The sequence below is a fragment of the Somniosus microcephalus genome, chromosome 3 (assembly GCF_052327205.1).
Source record: "Somniosus microcephalus isolate GS21.2 chromosome 3, FLI_Smic_1.0, whole genome shotgun sequence".
Classification (NCBI taxonomy): domain Eukaryota; kingdom Metazoa; phylum Chordata; class Chondrichthyes; order Squaliformes; family Somniosidae; genus Somniosus; species Somniosus microcephalus.
The window spans coordinates 270,806,382-270,831,336 of record NC_140989.1 but is presented as its reverse complement, the minus strand read 5'-3'; the positions used below and the strand labels follow the sequence as shown (position 1 = coordinate 270,831,336).

Here is a 24,955-nt window from a genome sequence, read left to right as displayed (position 1 = left end):
CCGCTCCTTCAAACTGCCATGAAACGACCCCCGTGACGCAGCGCGCTTCCCCGTAGGATTGGTCAACCATCACGTCACTCAACGCTAATGAGCGGTAGGATTGGTCAAACGCTAATGAGCGTATTTTGTCCGTTTTTTGAACGTTTTTTAAAGTAAATACGCCCATGACACTCCCCTGATTGGTCAAATACGCCTATGATACTCCCCTGATTGGTCAACCGCTAATCAGCGGATTTTGTCCGTCTTTTGAAAGTTTTTTCAAAGTAAATATGCCTATGACACTCCCCTAATCATAACCTTTCTTTTGATATAACATATGTGTTGGTACGCTCTATAACTTTTGAGTGAAGCCCGGACATATACACAGACAGACGCACAGACAGACACACACACAGACAGACAGACACCACGATCCTTTTATATATATAGATATAACATTCCTGCGCTTATAAAACAGAATATCATCTGACTTACAACAACAACAACTTGTATTTATATAGCACCTTTAACGTAGTAAAGCATTCCAAGGCACTTCATGGGAGTGTAATCAAACAAAATTTGACACCAAACCACGCAAGGAGATATTTGGACAATTGACAGGTAGGTTTTAAGGAGCAGCATAAAGGAGAAGAGAGAGGTAGAGACGCAGAGAAGTTTAGGGAGAGAATTCCAGAGTTTAGGGCCTAGGCATTTGAAGGCATGGCCGCCAATAGTGGAGTGATGAAAATCGGGGACGCGTAAGAGGCCGGAATTGGTGGAGTGCAGAGATCTTGGAGGGTTGTAGGGCTGGAGGAGGTTACAGAAATAGTGAGGGGCAAGATCATGGAGGGATTTGAAAACAAGGATGAGAATTTTAAAATTGAGACATTGCTGGATCAAGGGATGATGGGTAAACAGGACTTGGCGCAAGTTAGGACATGGGCAGCAGAGATTTGAATCAGCTCAAGTTTATGGAGGGTACAAGGTGGGAGGCTGGCCAGGAGAGCAATGGAATAGTTGCGTCTAGAGGTAACAAAGGCATAGATGAAGGTTTTAGCAGCAGATGAGCTGAGGCAGGTGTGGAGACAGGTGATATTATGGAGGTGGAAGTAGGTGATGGCGCGGATATGTGGTCGGAAGCTCAGCTCAGGGTCAACTAGGATGCCAAGGTTGCGAACGGTCTGGTTCAGCCTCAGACAGTTGCCAGGGAGAGGGATGGAGTTGGTGGCTAGGAAACGGTGTATGTGGTGGGGACCAAAGATAATGGCTTCGATTGTCCCAATATTTAATTGGAGGAAATTTCTGCTCATCCAATACTGGATGTTGGCCAACAGTGTGACAACTCAGAGGCAGTGGAGGGGTCAAGAGAGGTGGTGGTGAGGTAGAGCTGGGCAGCATGAACAATGCTACAGGAGAGTTGTTAATATTCTGTATTTTTTCAGTTTTCTGATGACTTACTAACATGTTTTATCTGTTGGTGAGCATATAGATAAAATTATTGCAGGTGAGATTCCAGCTGTAACACATATTTAGTTTGGATTCTTTCACTTAAAATTATTTAACTATTTTAATTTTATATTTTTGTAAAGTAACAGCTTTACCTCAGGTTATCAAAATTTAAAAAAATCTTAATTTGTTTGGCATTGACCCCTTTAGGAATGGAATGGGGAAACTATGCTGGAAGAGGCTGCAGATACAAGTTCCTTTAAAAATGTGATGATCTGCACCAAACTGACCGTTTGGAGGCAACATAATCCCTTAAAGATAGAACAATCACTTAAGCAGCTTGTTTCTTTTATTTATCCCTTGCTCTTGTAGCCACACCTCACCCCGTATCCCATGCAATACTCCATGTCTCAAGTTCTACGCTGAAGTTCCCATACAAAAGTTAGGTGGCAACATACTTGCAGGAATCTCCCACTGATACTCAGCAAAAGGTTAGAGATGTATAAATGAAGCCTGGGGTGACTGAATTCCAATTCTTTCTCCATTCATTTGAAGCAGCATTTCTCATCTGATCACCTCCTTCCCTTCTCATCACCCACTTTCCTCTAATTTCTGCCTTCTTTCCAGTCGCCCCTTCCCTCCAACAACCACCTTCCTCAATTACTCTTTAATTTCAATCATTGCCTTCCCTCCGATCACTGCCCTCCCTCTAATTGCTGTCTTACTTCCAATCCCTGCATTCCCTATGTTTACTGCTTATTGCCATCTCTTGATAGGACAGTGGAGGTCAGAAACTCATTGTATGGAACAATGGGCAAAAGACCCATCTTACTACCCAGTATACTGATAGCCTGGGAGAAAGGTCATGAACGACCCCAATACAGATCATATATTTCAAAGTAACTTTGCATACTAAAACTTCTTTATTATCGTTTTAATTCTGCCATTTTGCAGATCCTTTTGTCTTGCCCTCCCTCAGATCCCTGAGAAAGAAAAAGAAAACTTGCTACAGAAATGAATAATAGATCAAAGGATGATCATCTTTCAAATGCAGGTGGCTTTAAACTTACTTTCAGAACTCACACTCGTCAAGGGAATGGAAAGAGTCAACCTGCACAAGACAATATGGTAAAGAACTTCCATTTGGAATAATAAGTAATTTGCATATGGACTGCCCAAAATGTACAAGAAGAGCACTAAGAGCTGCAAAATTTATGGACAAACTAGGAAGTGTGATTCAAGTGTGGTTGTACCTGAAAAGTGTTACGTTCCATTGTAGGTCTAAACCAACTAAAATAATATTATCATGTATTGAAGGAAGAAAAGATGGCACTTGAGGCTGATGCATTTTCCAATTCTATATCCAATAATAGCATCTAGTAGCTCAAACTTTCACATCCCTACAGCAATGGTGGACTATTTTAATGTCTAAACATTGCTCTAGACAACCTCATCTTGAGATAATCTAAGTTTCTTACTTAATTGTACTCTCCCTCCAAAAATGTCATATCTTCATTTGCCACAAATAGATTATTGAATTTCTTATCAATGTGAGGTTGCTTTACCAGGAAGTGCTGTAGCTCAGTACTCACAGAATGACAGATTATGAACAGCCTCAGTAAAAGGATTTTTCAGTCTCTGATTTCTGCGGTAGATTTGGATTTTACAATGATTACGACTTGTACTTTGTAATTCATAAAATCTGGTTCTGGTTTGAAATTTGGTCTTTTGCAGAGAACTCATTTCAATTGTAACCCTTAACTGTTGTCACCTTCCGTATCTGGGTTGGATTAGAACTAACCTAACAATAGCAGTTCAACCATGCCAGATGTAGTACCTTCATTTGAAGTGAATATTTTGGTAACTACCCTTTCTAAACTGAGTACAGTAGTCATAATCCATAACAGCCTAACCAAACTCAACAAAATTTCTCTGACTGGGTTGGTGCTTTGTTCCAAATTTTCCTTCAGATAACATCATGCAGGAAGGCAGTGAGTTGGACTGTAGGGGCTGGATTTTCATTGAGGAGTCGGGTAGGAGGCGGGACTACAACTTTCGGGGTTGTAGTCCCGCCTCCATTGAGTTCTAGCCAACCCACCCGATTTTGACTTGATTGACCTTGTTGAGCCCGCCCAGCGGGCTCAGCAGGCCAATTAAGGGCCACCCGGCAACAGGTGACATCACAGACAGACATTTCATCTGTTAAGACCTTTTGACAGATGAAATATCAGCGTTTCACAGCTGTTTGAAGCTGTCAAACACTGACAATCTGTACTCCAAGTTAATTCCTTCCTGTCAGGATGATTTAGAGATCTCCCCGGAACAGAAAGCTGAATGCTGCAATTTTTGACAGATCATAGCCATTCTGCTTTCTGTGCCGGTGAGATGAGGGACTCTCGAGACCGGAGGGAAGGAAGGCTGTAAAGGTATGTAAATGTAAGTAAAACTTCTTTAAAAACTTTAAACACACTAAACACACTTACCTCTGCACTCATGCACCCATCACTCACCTGAACACCGGACATCTCAACCCCTCCAAGCCCTTCATCCCGACGGCCCGCCTCGCTAACTTGGCGTGGTTTGGAGCCATCGGGAATCCCACATTTCAACAATGAAAATAGGGATCAGGCTAAAAACTGCCTGTTAACTACCTGTTAACAGGCAGTTAATTGGCACGAATCCCCTTCCCGCCTCGGGGAGGCAGGTTCCAGTGCGGGTTGGGTACCCGCCTCCTTTGAAACTGGCATGGAGGCGGGTTGGGGGTGGGATGGGTTCGTGCCCCCCGATTTCGGGATTTTAACCCCCCCACACGCCTCCAATCCCGCCTCCACGGCCCAATGAAAATCCTGCCCTAGGACTCTGACTGTAAACCAGTTACGTTACCTAAGAAACGTTTAGATCTGTGTCGTCGTAATCTGGAACAGTAAGTCACAGAATCATTCTTGTTACTTTTCCTTAACCCCCCATTGGACCAATGTCCTTTTGGACATTGAATGCCCAAAACTCCACACAATATTCCAAATCTGACCTGAACAATGATCTAAACAAGGCAAAACAACTTGTTTGGATGTGCAGTTAAACAATACCCTCACAATGCATCCTGTATGTAACTTGCCTTGTTCATAGCTTTACATTAGTAGGACACTATCAGTGAATGGTAAGTAACCACATCCAAATCCTTTCTCACTTTTGCTGATGCACATCTCTTCATCATGTGCACCTTTGATGTTTCCTGTTTTAAAGTACAATTCCTTACATTTATTTCCATTAAAATCCATCTGCCATTCCGTAGCCTATCCGATTGATCTGGAATTCCTTGAAAGTTAACACTCTCTCTTGCATGAAGTGCCAACTAATTGAGTCTTTTGAGAAATGAATTGCCAAGCTTGAGGACCAATTAGCTACACTGCGTATAATATGCATTATGGGATATTATATACACCACCGAGATAGGGGAGGTGCAACAAACAGTAACGTATAGGTTGAAGCTTCTAGGCAATGCGATGAAACAGAGGGAACCTGTGGAACTGGAGTTGCCCAACAGATTTTCAGCACCAGAGGTGGACAAGGATGGAATTGCAAGGGATGGTAACCCATGAACAAGCCAATGGCACATGGTTGCCAAGGGGAAGAAGAAACAGATAAGATTAAAGTTACAGGGAACTGCATAGTAAGAGTGATGGAAAGAATTTACCAGGAGTACCAAATGGCTTGTTGCTTCCTAAGTACCAGAGTACTTGACTGAATGGGTGGAAATGATCCTACAATGGGATGGAGAAAAGAAAGGTCATGATTCACGTGAGACATAATGACTTTAGTGGCTATAGAATAGAGGTCCTACCAAGGGAATTATAGGAGCCACGGAAAAGATTGAAGAAAAGGAGATCCAAGTAGTAATCTTAAGATAAAATAAAAAGAGAAAATGCTGGAAATACTCAGAACGTCAGGCAGCATCTGTAGAGAGAGAAACAGAGTTAACATTTCAGGTTGATGTCCCTTTGTCAGAACTGGAGAAAGTTAGAGATTTAACAGTTTTTAAGCAAGTATAGAGGCAGGGAAAGGGGCGGGGTGGAGGAAAGACCAAAAGGGAAGGTGGAAGGCAGGAGCGATTAAAGGCAAAAGGGATGATGATGCAAGGCAAAAGGGGATGGTAATGAGACAAGTAAAGAAACAAAAATCTTAAGATTACTTCTCATGCCATATACTGGGGCTATTAAAGAGAGACAATGGGCTGGACTTTCATTCAGGGGACGTGATGGAGGCGGGACTACAACTTTTGGGGTTGTTGTCCCGCCTCCATCGAGATGTGGCCAATCCACGCGATTTTAACTTGATTGACCTTGTTGAGCCCGCCCAGCAGACTCAGCAGGCCAATTAAGGGCCACCCGGCAACAGGTGATGTCATAGACTGAAATTTCATCTGTCAAGAGGTTTTGACAGATGAAATATCAGTGTTTGAAAGCTCTTTGAAGCTGTTAGAAATCTCTCCTGCACAGAAAGCTGAAGGCTGTCACTTTTGACAATTCGCAGCCATTCTGCTTTCTATGCCGGTGAGATGAGGGACTCCCAAAACCTAAAGGAAGGAAGGCTGTAAAGGTAAGAAAAGGTAATTTAAACTTCTTTAAACACTTTAGACACACCAAACACACTTACCTTTGCACTCATGCACACATCACTCACCTGAACACTGACATCTCGACCCCTCCAAGTCCTTCAGCCTGCGGCCCGCCTCCTCTAACTTGGCTTGTTTTGGAGCCGACGGGAATCCCACACTTCAAGCTTAAAAATAGGGATTAGGCTAAAAACTGCCTGTTAACAGGTAGTAAACTGGCACTAATCCCCTTCCCGCCTCGGGAAGGCAGGTCCCAGTGCGGGGCGGGTACCTGCCTCCTTTGAAACTGGCATGGAGGCGGGTTGGGGGCGGGATGGTGTCAGGACCCCCGATTTCGGGATTTTTAACCCCCCCCCCCCACGCCTCCAATCCCGCCTCCACGGTCCAATGAAAATCCTGCCCAATGTGTAGAAGGGAGCATTTTAAATTCTCGACCCACTGGGATTACGTTTGGGAAAAGGGAGGGCTTTACTGTTGGGACGACTTTCTTCAAAACTGAGGAGGCACATTCATCTTGGCTGATGGAGTAAATAAAATAGCTGGGAAATATTTAAACTAGGGAAGCAAGGGAGAAGGGATAACAGTGTGGATCAATTATCAGGAATAAGTCACGTGAATACAATTTGGAGGACAAGAAATGAACAAAGACATATTTACACAAATGCTGGAAGCATAATAAATAATATAGATGAATTAGAAGTGACAGTAAATAGGGATCTAAGTGATATTATAGCAGTTCCAGAAACCTGACTAAAGAAAGAGGATGAGTGGGGAAGGCCGATACATTGCTACGAGGAAGAAATTGGAAATTAGCACTGAGTGGGTATGAAAGATAGAAAAAGGAAAAGTTAGTCGTAGGATTATGCTACAAGCCACAACAATAAAACAGAGGTGAATGTAATGCTGTGGGAGGTCATAAAATTATTAGTGCTAGGCCCTCAGTTATGATCATGAGGGGTTTTAAGCATCCTGACAGACTGGGATTTGTATTAGGTACAATCTATATGTACAGAGGAGTTTATCAAAGTACTTCAAGGATTTTTCTTAAGCAGATGAGGGAATCATAAGAGTTAAGCATTATTGGATTTACCCTTATTAAATGTGAATATTCAACCAAGTTGGAGTAAAGGAACATTTAAAAGAAGGGTATGGATGCAAAATAGAAGTGTTTTAATTAGTTTTTTTTTTACATTGCTGAGGCAGCATATCCCAAAAACAGGTTAAAGGTTAAACGAGAATAAAACCAACATGGATAAAAGAGAACATCATGGAAGGCATCGGGGAAAAAGAAAGTGTGTACAAAATTCTGAAATATGCAGAGTAGAAAATGGATAGGGAGAACTATAAAACCAAGCAGAGGAACTAGGAACAGGAGCAGGCCCTTCAGCCCCTCGAGCCTATTTCACCATTCAATTAGATCATGGCTGATATGTATCTTAACTCCATTTACCCGTCTTGGTTCTGTAACCTTTGCCTAACAAAAATCTATCAATCAATCTCAGTTTTGAAATTTTCAATTGACCCAACCTCAACAGCTTTTGGGGGAGACAGTTCCAGATTTCCACTGACCTTTGTGTGAAGAAGTGCCAAGAGCCTGATAAGAGACGCAAATGGGGAGCACAAAAAGAATATAACAGCAAATATAAAGGACAATAACAAAGCATTCTTTAAGTATATCAAGACTGAGAGAAGGCTACAGAGGGATATTGGCTATTTAACAGTGGCAGTGTGGAAATAGGGGTAATTTTAACCCTCAAAAACGGGTGGGTTGGGGTCGGGTGGGAGGTTAGAATTAAAAATCTGAATCCTGACCCCAACCCGCCCATTACGGTTTTAATGGAGGCAGGACTGGGGGCAGGCAGCCAACCCGCTCCCAGGAGGTGGGTTGGCACTTTAAATATTATAATGAGGCTGCATGCTTCATGGTGATCCACCATTTCAAATTTAACTGTGGGCAGGTGGGCTCCCAGGCCTCAGGGAACCTGCCAGCTAAAAGGAGGAGAGGACTGCTGGATCCAGGAGGTAAGTACCTTTCCACTTACCTGTTGATTTCAGTGTTCCTGCCTCGCCAACCCCCCGCGATCGGATACCCCCCCGACCCTTCCGATCTTCCCCCACCCCCAACGAGGCCTCCGGTCACCAATCACCCCTCCCGCCTTCCGACTCCCACTCTGGCCCGGATCCCCCCTCCGACCCCCGACTCTCTCCTCCGGCCACGATCCTCCCTCTGGCCTTCTTACCTACCCCCTCCGGCCTACCCACCCAACAACCAGCCAGCCTCTCGATCTGGCTGGCTGCGGAAGGGAGACAGTGATTGTAAATGATAATCAGGCACTGCCGTTAAATTCGATAGGGCCTGTGGAAAACCCATTCTCCCCTGCTCCCTACCTGCCTCCAAATTAAAATTCCGGCCATCATGTCTCAGGACAGGGAAGTGGCAGAATTACTAAATCATTATTTTGTGACTGTTTTTACCTTTGAAAGAGGTGAGAGATGACTGAGATTGGGAGGAGTTGGAGGGAGCAAGCAGACTGGAAGGCATTGTAGAAAATGTTAGGAAGCTGAAGAGAACCAAGGCTCCAGGCTTTGACAATTTCCATCAAAGGTATTAGTGGAATTGGCTGAGGAGATTGCAAACCCCTTTCCCAATATCTTTTAAAGCTCAATGGAATTGGATAACATCTCAATGGATTGGAAAGCATCAAATGTGACCCTCAACTTTAAAAAGTGTCCGCTGTGGCTCAGTTGGTAGCACTCTCACCTCTGAGTCAGAAGGTTGTGGGTTCAAATTCCACTCCAGGGACTTAAGCACAAAAATTTAGGCTGACACTCCAGTGCAGTGCTGAGGGAGTGCTGCACTGTCGGAGGTGCCGTCTTTCAGATGAGACGTTAAACCGAGGCCCCGTCTGCTCTCTCTGGTGAATGTTAAAGATCCTATGGCACTATTTTGAAGAAGAGCAGGGGAATTATCCCCAGTATCCTTGCCAATATTTATTCCTCAATCAACATCTAAAACAGATTATCTGGTCATTATCACGTTGCTGTTTGTGGGAGCTTGCTGTGCGCAAATTGGCTGCCGCGTTTCCTACATTACAACAGTGACTACACTTCAAAAGTACTTAATTGGCTGTAAAGCGTTTTGGAATGTCTGGCGGTCGTGAAGGGCGCTATATAAATGCAAGTCTTTCTTTTAACTTTCAAAAGGAGCAAGGGGTGAATGCTGAAATTACTGACCTGTGAACCTTCCCTGAATTATATGGAAAGTGTTTAAGACTTAGATAGCTGGATAACTGGAAAAACCAGGTCTAATTAGAGAGAACCAGCATGGCCTCAGAAGGGGCAGGCCATGTCTGACCAATTTACTCTGAGTTCTTTGTGGAGATTTCAGATATGGTGGATGCGTTATCTACATGGATTTCAGGAAAGCAGTTGATACGCTCCCACATAACAGACTGATTCACAAGGTGGGTGCCCATGGGATAGATTAGTCTGAATGATGTCAGAGTAGAAAACCCACAGGGACCACTGTAACTTGTAATTTTTCTAAATGACCTGGAGAACAGAATATTGTCAAAGGTGTCTAAGTTTGTGGGTGACAATAATTTAATGCATGGACAATAATGTTAACTAATGTATGATAATCCAAAGGAATCAGGACAGTCTAGGTTAATGGGCAGAGAGGTGGCAGACGGAGGTCAACATGGATAAGCGTATAGTAATGAGATTGGAGATGTCACGTTTTGGGGATTCTGACTATTTATCCATGGAAGGATTTTGGTGTAATTTATATTAAACTGATGATAAGTTAAATTCATCTCATGAGGATTAATCCATAATATAGCGTCTGGGGATGTGGATTAAGGTTCAACATATAGGCCTAGAAATTCAGTATAGCCACTTTTGGGGCGGTAAAGTCGGGCGGCCGCTAAAGTTTGCGCCCGGCGCAAAGTCGCGCCCCCTTCGCCGATATTCAGTCGCATCGCCCCAAGAGGTTGCTGCTGCGCTAAAACAGGCGATGCACGACTATCTTTAGGCGCTAAGCCGGCGGTGCTGAGCGATACCCCCGAGGCCGGGCGCAGCGCAGGTGCGGCGAGTTCTTGATTGACGGCAGACACTCTGGCGCCGGTCAGCTCTTAAAGGGGGAGGGTGGATTTGTTTGCCTGCCACGCCCTGCACACTGCAGCCCTCAACCTAGGCCTGACCACTTCAGCTTCACCTGTACAACGCCCAGGACTATGGAGAAGGCCAGGGAGAGAGCACAGCGCTTCAGCGACGGTGACCTGAGGCTGCTGGTTGGCGGAGTGGAGCGCAGGCGCCATGTTTTGTTCCCAGAAGGTGGCAAGAGGCCGCTGCCCAGCGCCTACCGGAAAGCCTGGAGGGAGGTGTCCAACAGGGTGTCTTCCAACAGCGTGGTTGCCAGGACTCCTGTGCAATGCCGGAAGAGGTTCAACGACCTCACTCGGGTTGTCAGGGTGAGTACCCTTTCCAGTGTCCTCCTCATCCTTGCATGTGCACCTCACATTATGGGCAAAGGGACCTGAAAGCCCTAATGGCCAGCCCTCATCCAGCAGCTATGGGACTGGCATGAAAATCAATTGCACATTCAGCACTTTACACACTGTACTAGCTATTTGACCATGGGAGGCAGTGCAGACAAGATCAGGGCTACACACTGGAGAAGCTATTCGACCATGGGAGGCAGTGCAGACAAGATCAGGGCTTCACACTGTACTTAGAGGCCGTCCTTTCTCTTGCAGGCCAAGGTGGCGCACAACCGGCGCAACCGAACTGAGACCGGGGGAGGCCGTCCTGACCTCAAAGAGCTCTCCGACCTCGACCAGTGTGTGGAGCGCATTATGGCAGGCCGGCTGATTGGCCCCGTCGCCAGTGGAGATGCCGACCCTGTTCTGGGCACCAATGGTAAGGGCATCACCTTTTGGACCTCTCTCGTTCCACTTGCGCATCAGATCAGCATCCTTTGCCACTGTCCGACCAATGCGGTGAATGGCACCACTCATGCCTCCCTCGCTGCCGCCCTGTCCTCACTCTAAAGCTACTCTTGTGCCTTCCTGCTTTCAGATGGTGACTCGCCAGGTGAGGAGGCGGGCCCTCAAGCTGCCACTGTCAGCCCTTCGGAAGACGAGGAGGAGGAAGAGGAAGCCGGCCCATCAGTGCCACCCTCAGCCGCGCCAGCCCATGGCAATGTAGGGGACACGTCTTCCCTGGAGGGGAGCCGGGGGGAAGGGTCGGAGGAGAGTGAAGCTCCGGGGCCCAGCGGCCTGCAGCAACGCGGGAGGGGTGGGGAAGCTCGGCGGACTTCTCCCCAGAGGGTGAGTGCGGCCTCCAGTCCTGCGACGGTGAGCGCAGAGGAGGTGCGCCTCCTAGAGGAAATGGCCGTCCAGGCTGAGCGCAGGCACACTGAGCTCATGGCTGCAGTGGCAAGGATGCCTGACTCCATAGAGTCACTGGCAAGGAGTGTGCAGGAATTCGGGGCAGCACAGGCCAGGAGCCTGCAGGACTTCGCGGCAGCACAGTCGGCTTCTAGCCAAGTGCTCAGTCGTGCCGTCCATTCACTGGCTGGTGTCATGCGGACACAGACCAGGGCCACACGGGCACTAACTGCTGCCACCCTCGCTGGATCAGCCAGGCATCGCCAGGGCACCCGCCACACAGCAGCAGCCCAGCAGTCTGTCCTTCAGCTGTTTGCTGCGCATGCTGCAGTGCTGGCCCGTGCGAGTGCCACTGTATCAGGCGACCAGCGAGCACCTGCGATCTGCCAGGTTGGCACCATTCCTGCAGCCGACACTGCCACTCCGCCATTGCAGCTGCCACGAGCCGCTGGACAGACTGCTGCCGCCCAGCCAGAGTTGGAACAGTCAGCAGCCGGCCACTCCAAGGCCAGAGCTGGTGCAGGCCGACCCCCAAGGGCATCTGCCGTCATGCCATCTGCCCCTCAGCAGCCTTCCCCCAGCCTTGCTGCAGCCACTGGGCTCCCATTGAGGAGAAGCTGCAGGGCGGGCAGGGGCCAGGCAAGGATGCGAAAGGCATCGCCCTTGCAGGGCAAAAAGTAGAAGGTATGCTCAAATGCCTGTTGTGTTTTTGTAAGGCCGAGACTGGTGTCTTTCTTTCTTTTTGTAAGGCCGAGACTGGTGTCTTTCTTTCTTTTTGTAAGGCCGAGACTGGTGTCTTTCTTTCTTTTTGTAAGGCCGAGACTGGTGTCTTTCTTTCTTTTTGTAAGGCCGAGACTGGTGTCTTTCTTTCTTTTTGTAAGGCCGAGACTGGTAGTTTTGTGTTTTTGGAGGGGGCTTCTCCACATGAGCATGTAATGTGGGAAGGGCAGAGGTTTTCAATAAATTATTGTTGTTAAATTGCAGTGTGCATGGTTTTTTGGTTAAGTCCTGGTTGCCCTGCTCGGCTGAGGGCTTATGGAGCGGCTACATTCATCTGCTGACATTGGCACAAGCCATTCCCTGAGAGGGGGCCTAGAACCGATGTTCAATAAGCCGGCGACGGGCGGCCCTTGCACTTTGTGCCTCCCTCCTGTGCTGGTCCTCCTCCTCCTCCTCCTGCTCCTCCTCCTGAGGTGGTCCTCCAATCTCTGGTGGCAGTGCCTGAGTCCTGCGGATAGCCAGGTTGTGCAGCATGCAGCAAACGAGCACGAAATGGGAGACTCGCTCCGGCGAATACTGTAGGGCTCCACCGGAACGATCCAGACAGCGGAACCGTTGCTTCAGGACGCCGATTGTTTGTTCGATGATGTTCCTGGTCGCTTGATGGCTCTCGTTGTATCCCTCTTCAGCAGGGGTGCTGGGCGCACGGAGCGGGGTCATCAGCCAGGTACACAAAGGATAGCCTTTGTCCCCGATAAGCCATCCTCGTGGGTGAGGCTGTGCCTGGAACATGTCTGCCACAGAAGTCTGTCGCAGGATGAAGGCATCGTGGCTGCTGCCTGGAAAGCGGGCATTGACAGCTAGGATGAGCTGCCTGTGGTCACACACCAGCTGGACGTTCAGCGAATGGTAGCCCTTCCGGTTGCGGTAATCCTCGGCATTCTCCAGAGGTGCCCGCAAAGCCACATGCGTGCAGTCAATGGCGCCCTGCACCATGGGGAAGCCCGCGAATGCTGTAAAGCCCATTGCACGCTGTTGCTGCTTGGCAAGGGCCATGGAGAAGGAGATGAACTGACGTCTCCTTTTGAAAAGGGCATTGGTCACCTGGCGGATGCAGCAATGCACGGCGAACTGGGAGATGTTGGCAATGTCCCCAGTAGCGGATTGGAAGGAGCCGGTGGCATAGAAGTTGAGAGCCACCGTCACCTTCACTGCCACCGACAGAGACGTCCTGCTCCTCAGCTGTGGCTGCAGATCACCGCCAAGCAGCTGGCAGATCTCTGTGACCACGTCCCTTCTGAATCGCAGCCTCCGAACACACTGCTCGTCAGACATGTTGAGATAGGAGAACTGCTGGCGGTATACCCTGGGTGGGTAAGGCCTCCTTTGCCGACGCCTGTTGCCCCCTCTCCGTCTAGCCAGGGCTGCCACTCTCTCACGGCGTCTGTGAGCCCTTTGGATGTAATTGAGAAAGCCAGCGTTGACACCCATTGCAGCCCCCATAATATGCTGGCAAACAATGAGATGTCAATGAAGGCAAAGACAATTGGAAAGCTGTGGCCTGAAGCCAGAAGTACCTGTCCTAGTGTTGGGCCAAAGCAGAAAGCTCTCTACCTTGGTCTCTCTCCAAAGATCCGTTTGTCAAGAAGGAGTGCTGCAAAATGGCAGCCTTTTTTAGTGCAGGAGGAGTGCCCTTTAATTTGCGCCCCCCGCGCCCCGCATCGGCTGAGCACCGTTCCACTCTAACAGTCGCTAGGGGCGCCAGGCGCACAATGGGGCGGCGTGACTGAAGTTCCGGTTGGGGGCGCACAAAGGGCGTTGCACGAGGAAATGACGTCATGATCTGCGCGCGCAGCTGAGCGCGCGCAAAGACTTTGCGCCGCCGCTAAATCTCTAGTGAAGTTGGGGCGAGGCGCAGATCGCGCTGCGCCCGGGCGCTAGCCGCCTAGCGCCCGACATCTACTCCTCCTAAGGCGCTAGCGGCTGGCGCAACCAACTGAATTTCTAGGCCATAATGAATTACGTCCAGCCGAAGCAACTACTAGGATAGTATTTCTCACATTCCACATCAGGTTGAGACAATAAAATTCATTAACACATCCCAGAAATGAGACTGGGTGATTATGCTTCCTCACTCAGGCCTGGGTTTAAATGCATTTCTGGTCCCATTGACATAATAGGAGCCCGATTTGCTTTAATTCACGAGGTTCCTGCTCTCTTCCAGCAGGCACCTCAGCCACCTAACTACAGAGAGCAATTAACATGGTGGCCAGTGGGATTCCAGCAGGAATGGGGCTGTAAGGTTCACGCTCCATTTTAAAGGCCCTCCCTCCCTGTTCCCATCGGGCAGGGTGGGTTAAAATTGAATCTTGATCTTTTAACATGCATATTAGTGCAAAAATATGAACAAATATATTTCAAATAACTCAAAAAGTTTATGTTGCTCATCAACTTAAAAACAGTTAATAACTGTAATACGTGATATAATCAGTTACCAGCTTCTTTGACAACCAGCCCCATACCAACACGCAAGGCCTCCTTATATCCTGCCATGAGGGATGAAACTCAAGCAGCCTTCAGCTTTAGAGGATTGGTGGCTACCCAAAGGATTAGCAGAAATCTTAAGGTGACAACCAAAATGTTTAATTGAATATTTTCAGACTCATTAATTAAACAGCTGATTTGATTGAATTGCTAACTGAATGTTTCATTTTCGTTAACTGTGCAGCAAATAACTGTGAGGAATGCAATATCACAGGGAACCAAGCCTGTCACCATTATCAACCCTCCGGTACGTTCGCAAGGGATAAAAACTCTTCTGAGGCCAACATACAGCAGCTGTTCACTGTAATAGTATCATAGCATTTTACACCATAGAAGGAGGCCATTCGGTCCAACATGTCTGTGCCGGCTCTTTGGTAGAGCTATCCAATTAGTCCCATTCCCCTGCTCTTTCCCTATAGCCCTGTAATTTTTCTCCTTTCAAGTATTTTTCCAATTCCCTTTTGAATGTTGCTATTGAATCTGCTTCCATCACCCGATCGGGCAGTGCATTCCAGATCGTACCAACCCGTTGCGTAAAAAAATGTTTCCTCATGTCGCCTCTGATACTTTTGCCAATCACCTTAAATCTGTCTCCTCTGATTACTGACCCTTCTGCCACTGGAAACAGTTTCTCCTTATTTACTCAATCAAAACCGTTCATGAATTTGAAAACCTCTATCAATTCTCCTCTTAACCTTTGCCCCCTCTGATATATGAACATTTTTACATTTGTTTGCAACTAACTATCTAATAGAGAAACTATACAAATAGTGGCTTTTAACATAATCTCCTTTCAGGCATTGTTACATACCACATCTATATTTCAGCCCTATCTCCAGAGTCAGCGGCGTGACAGAAATGGGGTAATGTCTGTGCTTCCACAGGTAGAGAGCCCTACCTCGAAAAGTGGTTTTGTTCCTTGCGTCCTGTGACCAAGTGCAGATGGTGACAAATGTAAATGGTCACTGAGACTGCAATTTTATTTTGGTTGCAGCCCTCTGGCTTTCACGTTGCTGGTCAGTGCAAACTCTCCACTGACTTTAGTGAAGATTCATGGCCAGAATGATAGTGTTTGTGACTTTTGAACAATTGTGGACATGCAGTTCCAATGTTCCAGTCTGTGCGCTGAATAATATAAACGGGAAGAATTTGGAACATAGGAAACCACATCACGTTGAAGCAATAGTGAGGATCCATTGTACTTAAATAGCACAGAAAGGTGGTGGACTATTTGCCAATATCATTCATGAATAGAACGCAAGAGCTATGGGACTGTTGGAGGAAAATATGCTGCCAATAATAGTAAACCTCTTAGGATCAAAGATTAACAATGACTAATGATAGCAGGGTACTTAATCACCCAAATTATAGTCTTTTATGCATGTGCTAGTCAGAGTAGAAATAGAAGGATATTTCAGATGAATACGTGGCTAGAGGAATGGTGCAAGGGGGAGGGATTCAAATTCCTGGGACATTGGAACCGGTTCTGGGGGAGGTGGGACCAGTTCAAACCGGACGGTTTGCACCTGGGCAGGGCCGGGACCAATGTCCTAGGGGGAGTGTTTGCTAGTGCTGTTGGGGAGGGTTTAAACTAAAATGGCAGGGGGTTGGGAACCTGTGCAGGGAGACAGAGGAAAGGGAAGTAAGGATAGAAACAAAAGACAGAAAGGAGAAAAGCAAAAGTGGAAGGCAGAGAAATCAAGGGTGTAAATCAAACAGGGCCACAGTAAATAATAATTCTAAAAGGATTAAGAGTGTTAAGAAATCAAGCCTTAAGGCTTTGTGTCTTAATGCGAGGAGCATTCATAATAAGGTGGATGAATTAGCTGCGCAAATAGATGTAAACGGATATGATATAATTGGGATTACGGAGACATGGCTCCAGGGTGACCAAGACTGGGAATTCAACATCCAGGGGTATTCAATATTCAGGAAGGACAGGAAAAAAGGAAAAGGAGGTGGGGTAGCATTGCTGGTTAAAGAGGTGATTAACACAATAGTAAGGAAGGATATTAGCTCTGATGATGTGGAATCTGTATGGGCAGAGCTGAGATATACCAAGGGGCAGAAAACGTTAGTGGGAGTTGTATACAGGCCCCCAAACAGTAATGCTGAGGTTGGGGATGGCATTAAATGGGAAATTAGAGATGCGTGCAATAAGGGCACAGCCATTATCATGGGTGACTTTAATCTACATATAGATTGGGCTAACCAAATTAGTAACAATACTGTGGAGCAGGAATTCCTAGAGTGTATATGGGATGGTTTCCTGGACCAATATGTCGAGGAACCAACTGGAGATCAGGCCATCTTAGACTGGGTATTATGTAATGAGAAAGGATTAATTAGCAATCTTGTTGTGCGAGGCCCCTTGGGGAGGAGCGATCATAATATGATAGAATTCTTCATTAAGATGGAGAGTGAAGTAGTTGACTCAGAGACTAGGGTCCTGAATTTAAATAAAGGAAACTATGATGGTATGAGGCACAAGTTGGCTAGAATGGGTTGAGGAACGTTACTTAAAGGGTTGGCGGTGGATAGGCAATGGCAAACATTTAAAGATTGCATGGATGAACTACAGAATTTGTTCATCCCTGTTTGGCATAAAAATAAAACAAAAAAGGTGACTCAACCGTGGCTAACAAGGGAAATTAGGGATAGCATAAGATCCAAGGAGAGGACATATAATTTGACCAGAAAAAGCAGCAAACCTGAGAATTGGGAGCAATTTAGGATTCAGCAAAGGAGGACAAAGGGATTAATTAAGAGGGGGAAAATAGATTATGAGAGTAAGCTTTCAGGGAACATAAAAACTGATTGTAAAAGCTTCAATAGATATGTGAAGATAAAAAGATTGGTGAAGTCAAGCGTAGGTCCTTTGCAGTCACAATCAGGGGAATTTATAATGGGGAACAAAGAAATGGCTGACCGATTAAATACATACTTTGGTTCTGTCTTCACAAAGGAGGACACAAATAACCTCCCAGAGCTATCGGGGAACATAGGGTCTAATGAGAGGGAGGAAATGAATGAAATCAGTATTTGCAGGGGAATGGTGTTAGGGAAATTGACGGGATTGAAGGCCAATAAATCCCCAGGGCCTGATAATCTACATCCTAGGGTACTTAAGGAAGTGGCCCTAGAAATAGTAGATGCATTGCTGGTTATCTTCCAAAATTCTACAGACTCTGGGACAGTTCCCATGGATTGGAGGATAGCTAATGTAACCCCGCTTTTTAAAAAAGGTGGTAGAGAGAAAACAGGGAATTATAGACCGGTAAGCCTGACATCGGTAGTGGGGAAAATGCTGGAGTCCATTATAAAAGATGTAATAACAGAGCACTTGGAAAACAGTGACAGGATCGGACAAAGTCAACATGGATTTACAAAAGGTAAATCATGCTTGACTAATCTACTGGCATTTTTTGAGGGTGTTACTGGTAGAATAGATAAGGGAGAACCAGTGGATGTGGTGTATTTGGACTTTCAGAAGGCTTTCGATAAGATCCCACATAAGAGATTAGCGTGCAAAGCTAAAGCACATGGGATTGGGGGTAAGGTACTGTCTTGGATAGAGAACTAGTTGACAGACAAGAAGCAAAGTGTTGGAATAAATGGCTCTTTTTCCGAGTGGCAGGTAGTGACTAGTGGGGTACCGCAGGGATCGGTGCTAGGACCCCAGCTATTCACAATATATATCAATGATCTAGACGAGGGAACTCGATGTAATATCTCCAAGTTTGAAGATGACACAAAGCTGGGTGGGCATGTGTGCTGTGAGGAGGATGCAGAGAAATTCCAGTATGATTTGGACAGGTTGGGTGATTGGGTAGATGCATGGCAAATGCAGTATAATGTGGATAAATGTGAGGTTATCCACTTCGGTGGAAAAACAGGAAGACAGATTATTATCTGAATGGCAATAGATTGGGAAAAGGGGAACGAGATCTGGGTGTCCTTGTGCACCAGTCGCTGACGGTAAGCATGCAGGTGCAGCAGGCGGTTAAGAAGGCCTTCATAGCGAGAGGATTCGAGTACAGGAGCAAGGATGTCTTGCTGCAGTTGTACAGGGCCTTGGTGAGACCACACCTTGAGTATTGTGTGCAGTTTTGGTCGCCTTATCTGAGGAAGGATGTTCTTGCCATGGAGAGAGTGCAGCGAAGATTCACCAGACTGATACCTGGGATGGCAGGAATGACGTATGAGGAGAGATTGGGTTGATTAGGCTTATATTCGCTAGAGTTTAAAGGAATGAGAGGGGATCTCATTGAAACTTATAAAATTCTAACAGGACTAGACAGACTAGATGCAGGAAGGATGTTCCCGATGGCAGGGGAGTCCAGAACCAGGGGTCACAGTCTAAGGATAAGGGGTAAGCCATTTAGGACAGAGATGAGGAGGAATTTCTTCACGCAGAGAGTGGTGAACCTGTGGAATTCTCTACCACAAATGGCAGTTGAGGCCAATTCATTAAATATATTCAAGAAGGAGTTATATATATTCTTAAGACTAAAGGGATCAAGGGATATGGGGAGAAAGCAGGGACAGGGTACTGAATTTCGATGATCAGCCATGATCTCACTAAATGGCGGAACAGGCTCGAGGGGCCAAATGGCCTACTCCTGCTCCTATCTTCTATGTTTCTATGTTAACTGTGCATATCCCTCTTTTCTCTATTTATTCTCAGGAGCAAGGTCACATTCGTTTCCCATTCCTAGTTGCCCTGATAGATTGAGATGTGATATGATTGCTGCTTTTAGGATTCTAAAGGGACTGATAATGTAGACCATGATGAACTGTTTCTCGCCTTGTTCAGAACAGTAGAACCAGAGGACACAGCCTGTGGTTAAAGGGTGAGGGGGTTGGCGGGGTGGGGGGGAGTGTAAATTCAAAATTAATCTGTGGAAATATTATTTCAGTGAGTGAGTAGTAAAACTATGTAAGAAGTCACACAACACCAGGTTATAGTCCAACAGCTTTATTTGAAATCACAAGTTTTCGGAGCGCTGCTCCTTGTTCAGGTGAAGTGGAGAAATGCATAAAGACACAGCTTATATAGTCAGAGAATCATGGCAGTTGGAAAGCAGACAAGATCCCGAAAGGACTACAGATCACTAACCCACTCAAGTCGACCTACAACACAGACTACGCTGAGAGACTCTGCCGTCGTACCTCTCGCACACTCCTCAACCATCTCGTACACCAGCTCTACAGCAGACGCCGCAACCTCGAAGCCGAGATGGAGTCCATGTTCTCAGCCTGTGCTCAGGATGCAGCAGACCAGCTACGAGACACCGCCAAACAAACAAGGCAACGGAACTACGCTACCTACATGCACACCAAGAACAGGAAGCTTGAGAAACTTGGCATCACCAGCAGCAGCAACCAAGCCTCCCCCGGTACCACGGTTGAAACCACAGGGAAATCCATCGTCAACCTGTCCGACCGCACCCTTCAACCAGACGAAATTGAAGTTCTCAGCCGAGGGCTCAATTTCTGCCCCACCACCAAAATGGACCCCATCGGTCTCGCGGCAGACACAGAGGAATTCATCAGGAGAATGAGGCTCCGGGAATTCTTCCACAAATCCCAAGATGTCAGCAGCGAACCCAATGAGACAATCAATGATCCGGAACAGCAGACAGAGGGATCCGCAGTGCAGCAACCGAAGAAGAAAGAGTCAAATTGGACCCCTCCGGAGGGTCGCTGCCCTAAGCTTGACATGTATGCTCAAGCTGTCAGGAGATGCATCAACGCCAGATTCATCAGCCGCACTCACAAGACAGTCCAGAATGTCACCCGAGCACAACGCAACGCCATCCACGCTCTCAAGACCAACCGCAACATCGTCATCAAACCAGTAGACAAGGGAGGTGCCATCGTCATACAGAACAGAACGGACTATTGCAAAGAAGTATACCGACAACTGGACAACCAGGAACACTACAGACAGTTACCCGCAGATCCGACCAAAGAACACACCCGCCAACTCAACAGACTGATCAAAACCTTCGATCCAGACCTTCAAAGCTTCCTACATGCTCTCATCCCACGTACTCCCCGCGTGGGAGACTTCGACTGCCTCCCAAAGATACACAAAGCCAACACACCTGGACGTCCTATCGCATCAGGCAACGGAACCCTGTGTGAGAACCTCTCTGGATATGTCGAGGGCATCCTGAAACCCATCGTACAGGGAACCCCCAGCTTCTGTCGCAACACTACAGACTTCTTACAGAAGCTCAGCACCCACGGAGCAGTTGAACCAGGAACACTCCTCGCCACGATGGACGTCTCGGCACTCTACACCAGTATCCCCCACGATGACGGCATCGCTGCGACAGCCTCAGTACTCAACACCAACAACAGCCAATCTCCAGACGCCATCCTACAACTCATCCGCTTCATCCTTGACCACAATGTCTTCACCTTCGACAACCAGTTTTTTACCCAAACACACGGAACAGCCATGGGGACCAAATTCGCACCCCAATACGCAAACATCTTCATGCACAAGTTCGAGCAAGACTTCTTCGCTGCACAGGATCTCCAACCAACGCTATACACCAGATACATCGACGACATTTTCTTCCTATGGACCCACGGCGAAGAATCACTGAAAAGACTACACGATAACATCAACAAGTTCCATCCCACCATCAAACTCACCATGGACTACTCCTCAGAATCAGTCTCATTCCTGGACACATGAATCTCCATCAAAGACGGACACCTCAGCACTTCACTCTACCGCAAGCCCACGGACAACCTCACGATGCTTCACTTCTCCAGCTTCCACCCTAACCACGTTAAAGAAGCCATCCCCTATGGACAAGCCCTGCGAATACACAGGATCTGCTCAGACAAGGAGGAACGCGATGGACACCTACAGACACTGAAAGACGCCCTTGTAAGAACGGGATATGACGCTCGACTCGTCGATCGACAGTTCCGACGGGCCACAGCGAAAAATCGCATAGACCTCCTCAGAAGACAAACACGGGACACAACCAACAGAGTACCCTTCGTCGTCCAGTACTTCCCCGGAGCAGAGAAACTACGCCATGTTCTTCGCAGCCTTCAACATGTCATCGATGACGACGAACACCTCGCTAAGGCCATCCCCACGCCTCCACTACTCGCTTTCAAACAGCCGCTTAACCTCAAACAGACCATCGTTCGCAGCAAATTACCCAGCTTTCAGGAGAACAGCGACCACGACACCACACAACCCTGCCACAGCAACCTCTGCAAGACATGCCAGATCATCAACACAGATACCATCATCACACGTGAGGACACCACCCACCAGGTACATGGTACATACTCATGTGACTCGGCCAACGTTGTCTACCTCATACGTTGCAGGAAAGGATGCCCCGGAGCATGGTACATCGGCGAGACCATGCAGACACTGCGACAACGGATGAACGGACACCGCGCAACAATCACCAGGCAGGAGTGTTCCCTCCCAGTCGGGGAACACTTCAGCAGTCAAGGACATTCAGCCTCCGATCTTCGGGTAAGCATTCTCCAAGGTGGCCTTCGAGACACACGACAACGCAAAATCGTCGAGCAGAAACTGATAGCCAAGTTCCGCACCCATGAGGACGGCCTCAACCGAGATCTTGGGTTCGTGTCACGCTACATGTAACCCCACCTGATGCAGGGTCATCCAGACTCGAGTCGACATTGGCTTGTTCTCTCTACACAGATGCGGCTGGACCTGCTGTGATTTCCAGCCAAAAAAAAAAAAAAAATGTTTTTTGTCTGTTTTTTTGTTTTTCATACAGACCCCAGCATCTGCAATATTTGACCCCTTGTGACCCCACCTCATTGTTCTTTGATGTAATGTTTCCCTGACTGACCTGTTTGGACACCATTCACACCTTTGACTGCTGTGATTATCTCTCTGCCGAGGTGTGATAAATGGCAGTTGGAAAGGTTACCTGTAAACATCTGACATGATTCTCTGACTATATAAGCTGTGTCTTTATGCATTTCTCCACTTCACCTGAAGAAGGAGCAGCGCTCCGAAAGCTTGTGATTTCAAATAAAGCTGTTGGACTATAACCTGGTGTTGTGTGACTTCTTACATTTGTCCACCCCAGTCCAACTCCGGCATCTCCACACCATAGTAAATCTATGGAACAGGCTCCCATGGGAGACGGTGGAAGGGGAGAGTGTTGATTAATTCAATGCAAATTAGACAGATTTCTTTCAGAAAATAATATTTTGGGATACAGTATATGAGTAATTTGAGACATGAACAGGTGACTTTGGATATAAAGTTCCCAAAGCTTTCCACCACTAGGGGTTTCCCTGCCACATGTCTGTGTCTGTTGTAGACTAACTGATAGAGATTGATTGCTATGACTAGTCAACAACTCTATTATCATTGTGTCATGTGACTACCAGGGTGGTAGAAGGCGAACTAGATGGACCTTGATCTTTTTCTGTCTAGCAATTCCTATGTTCCTATGATATAACTATGGTTTGCTAGGCTACTTCAGAGGGCATTAAGAATCAACCACGTAGTGTGGGACTAGAGTTATATGTAAGCTGGACTGAATAGGGATAGCAAGTTCCTTTCCCTGATAAACATTAGTAAACCAGTTGGATTTTTACAACAATCTGACAATTTTCATGGTGCCAGCTCACAAATTACCAGCTTTACTGAATTAAATTGCACAGCTTGCCATGGTAGGATTTAAACTCATAGGCAGTGAAATATGGCCTCTTAGTGCCGGCTGATAAGGCCAGTTTCAGTGAAAAAATGGCGGCTGCCTCGCTTCCGGCGGGTCACGCAGTGGCCGCCATTTTGGGCAGGTGGGCACCGCTGGCGTTGCCTGTGCTCGCTGGAGAAATGGTAATGAGGCAGATCATGGCGTCAATGAGTGTGCAACGCTGATTTAACGCACGACCTGCCATTTTCGACGTCGCCACTGCATTCAATGGCCTCTCCAAATCATGAACCCCCACCAGCGCTATTTAAAGAGATCAGCAACCACTTGCAGGTGACTTGTTTTTTGATTTCTACTGGCTCTGCGTAAGTTTGTGCAACTGTTCGGAGCTTTCTACAGTTATTTAAAGTTGGTGAGGTGACAGGGAGTGTTGCTGCAAGTGGAGTACGCCTTGCTTCTGATTTCAAGGATTCTGCTCATACCATTTGCTCCCAGTCATGAGGGCCATACTCGCAGTCCCCCTCGAGCTGGAGTATGACAGGGAGATGGAACAGAGGCAGTGAAGAAGAGGACAGGCTGCTTGCAGAGGCAGGAGGACTCTCTGCAGGAGGCCTTACCCACCTAGGGTTTCAGAGAGCACTTCCACCTGTATTTAAGCCAGGAGCAGTGTATTAGAAGGCTCCACTTCACCAAGAAGCTGGCCACAGAACCAGACCTGCAGCCTCAGAGCAGGGCGACGCCGGCGCTGCCAGTGGCCGTCACCATGGTCTTCAGTTTTTTTCACCACCGGATCCTTCCAGTCTGAAGCAGGAGACATAGCTAACATCGCCATCCATCGCTACATCCAGTACATCACAGAGGCTCTATACTCCCAAAGGGACTTCATTGTCTTCTCTTTGAACAGACAGAAGCAGGAGGAGCGCGCATGTGGCTTTGCCAGGATGGTGCAGGGCAACATCGACTGCACGCACGTGGCTTTGCGGGCACCGCATATCAATCCTGAGATGTACTGCAACCGCAAAGGCTACCACTCACTTAATGTGCAGTTGGTGTGTGACCACGCCCAGCACATCATGATGGTGAATGCCCGGTATCCTGGCAGTAGTCATGATGCCTTCATCCTGCACCAGTCCGGTGTGCCAGCAATCTTCCAGCCACCACGTTAAACCAGAGAGTGGCTGCTCGGAGACAAGGGCCATCTGGCTGATGACTCCTCTCCGCGACCCCACCACACGTGGCCAGCACTCATATAATGAGAGGCATGCTGCCACGAGGAACCTCATCGAGCAGACCATCAGGGTGCTGAAGCAATGGTTCCGCTGCCTTGCCTGCTCGGGAGGAGCCCTCCAGTACACGCTAGAGAGGATGTCCCATTTCGTGGTGGTCAGGAATGGAGGAGGAGGAGGAAGGGAGGAGGCTGGCAGCAGATCTCCGTTCCAGACGCGCTGTCCGTGAGCGCCCCATCAGTAGTCATGAATGAAACCCGAGATCCACATTGCTCACCACTTCCCCACCTTGCCAACCCTCTGTCACGGGACTTCACAGCGTCCTCCTGGGCACAAAGCTGAAATGAGAGCCAC

At 47.4% G+C, this 24,955-nt stretch overlaps 1 pseudogene; it reads left to right on the top strand.

Annotated features, from left to right (window-relative positions):
• Positions 1–2,439: 2,439 nt before the first annotated feature.
• LOC147121935 (dynein light chain Tctex-type 5-like) overlaps positions 2,440–24,955 on the top strand; it is a 47,268-nt pseudogene continuing 24,752 nt past the window's right edge.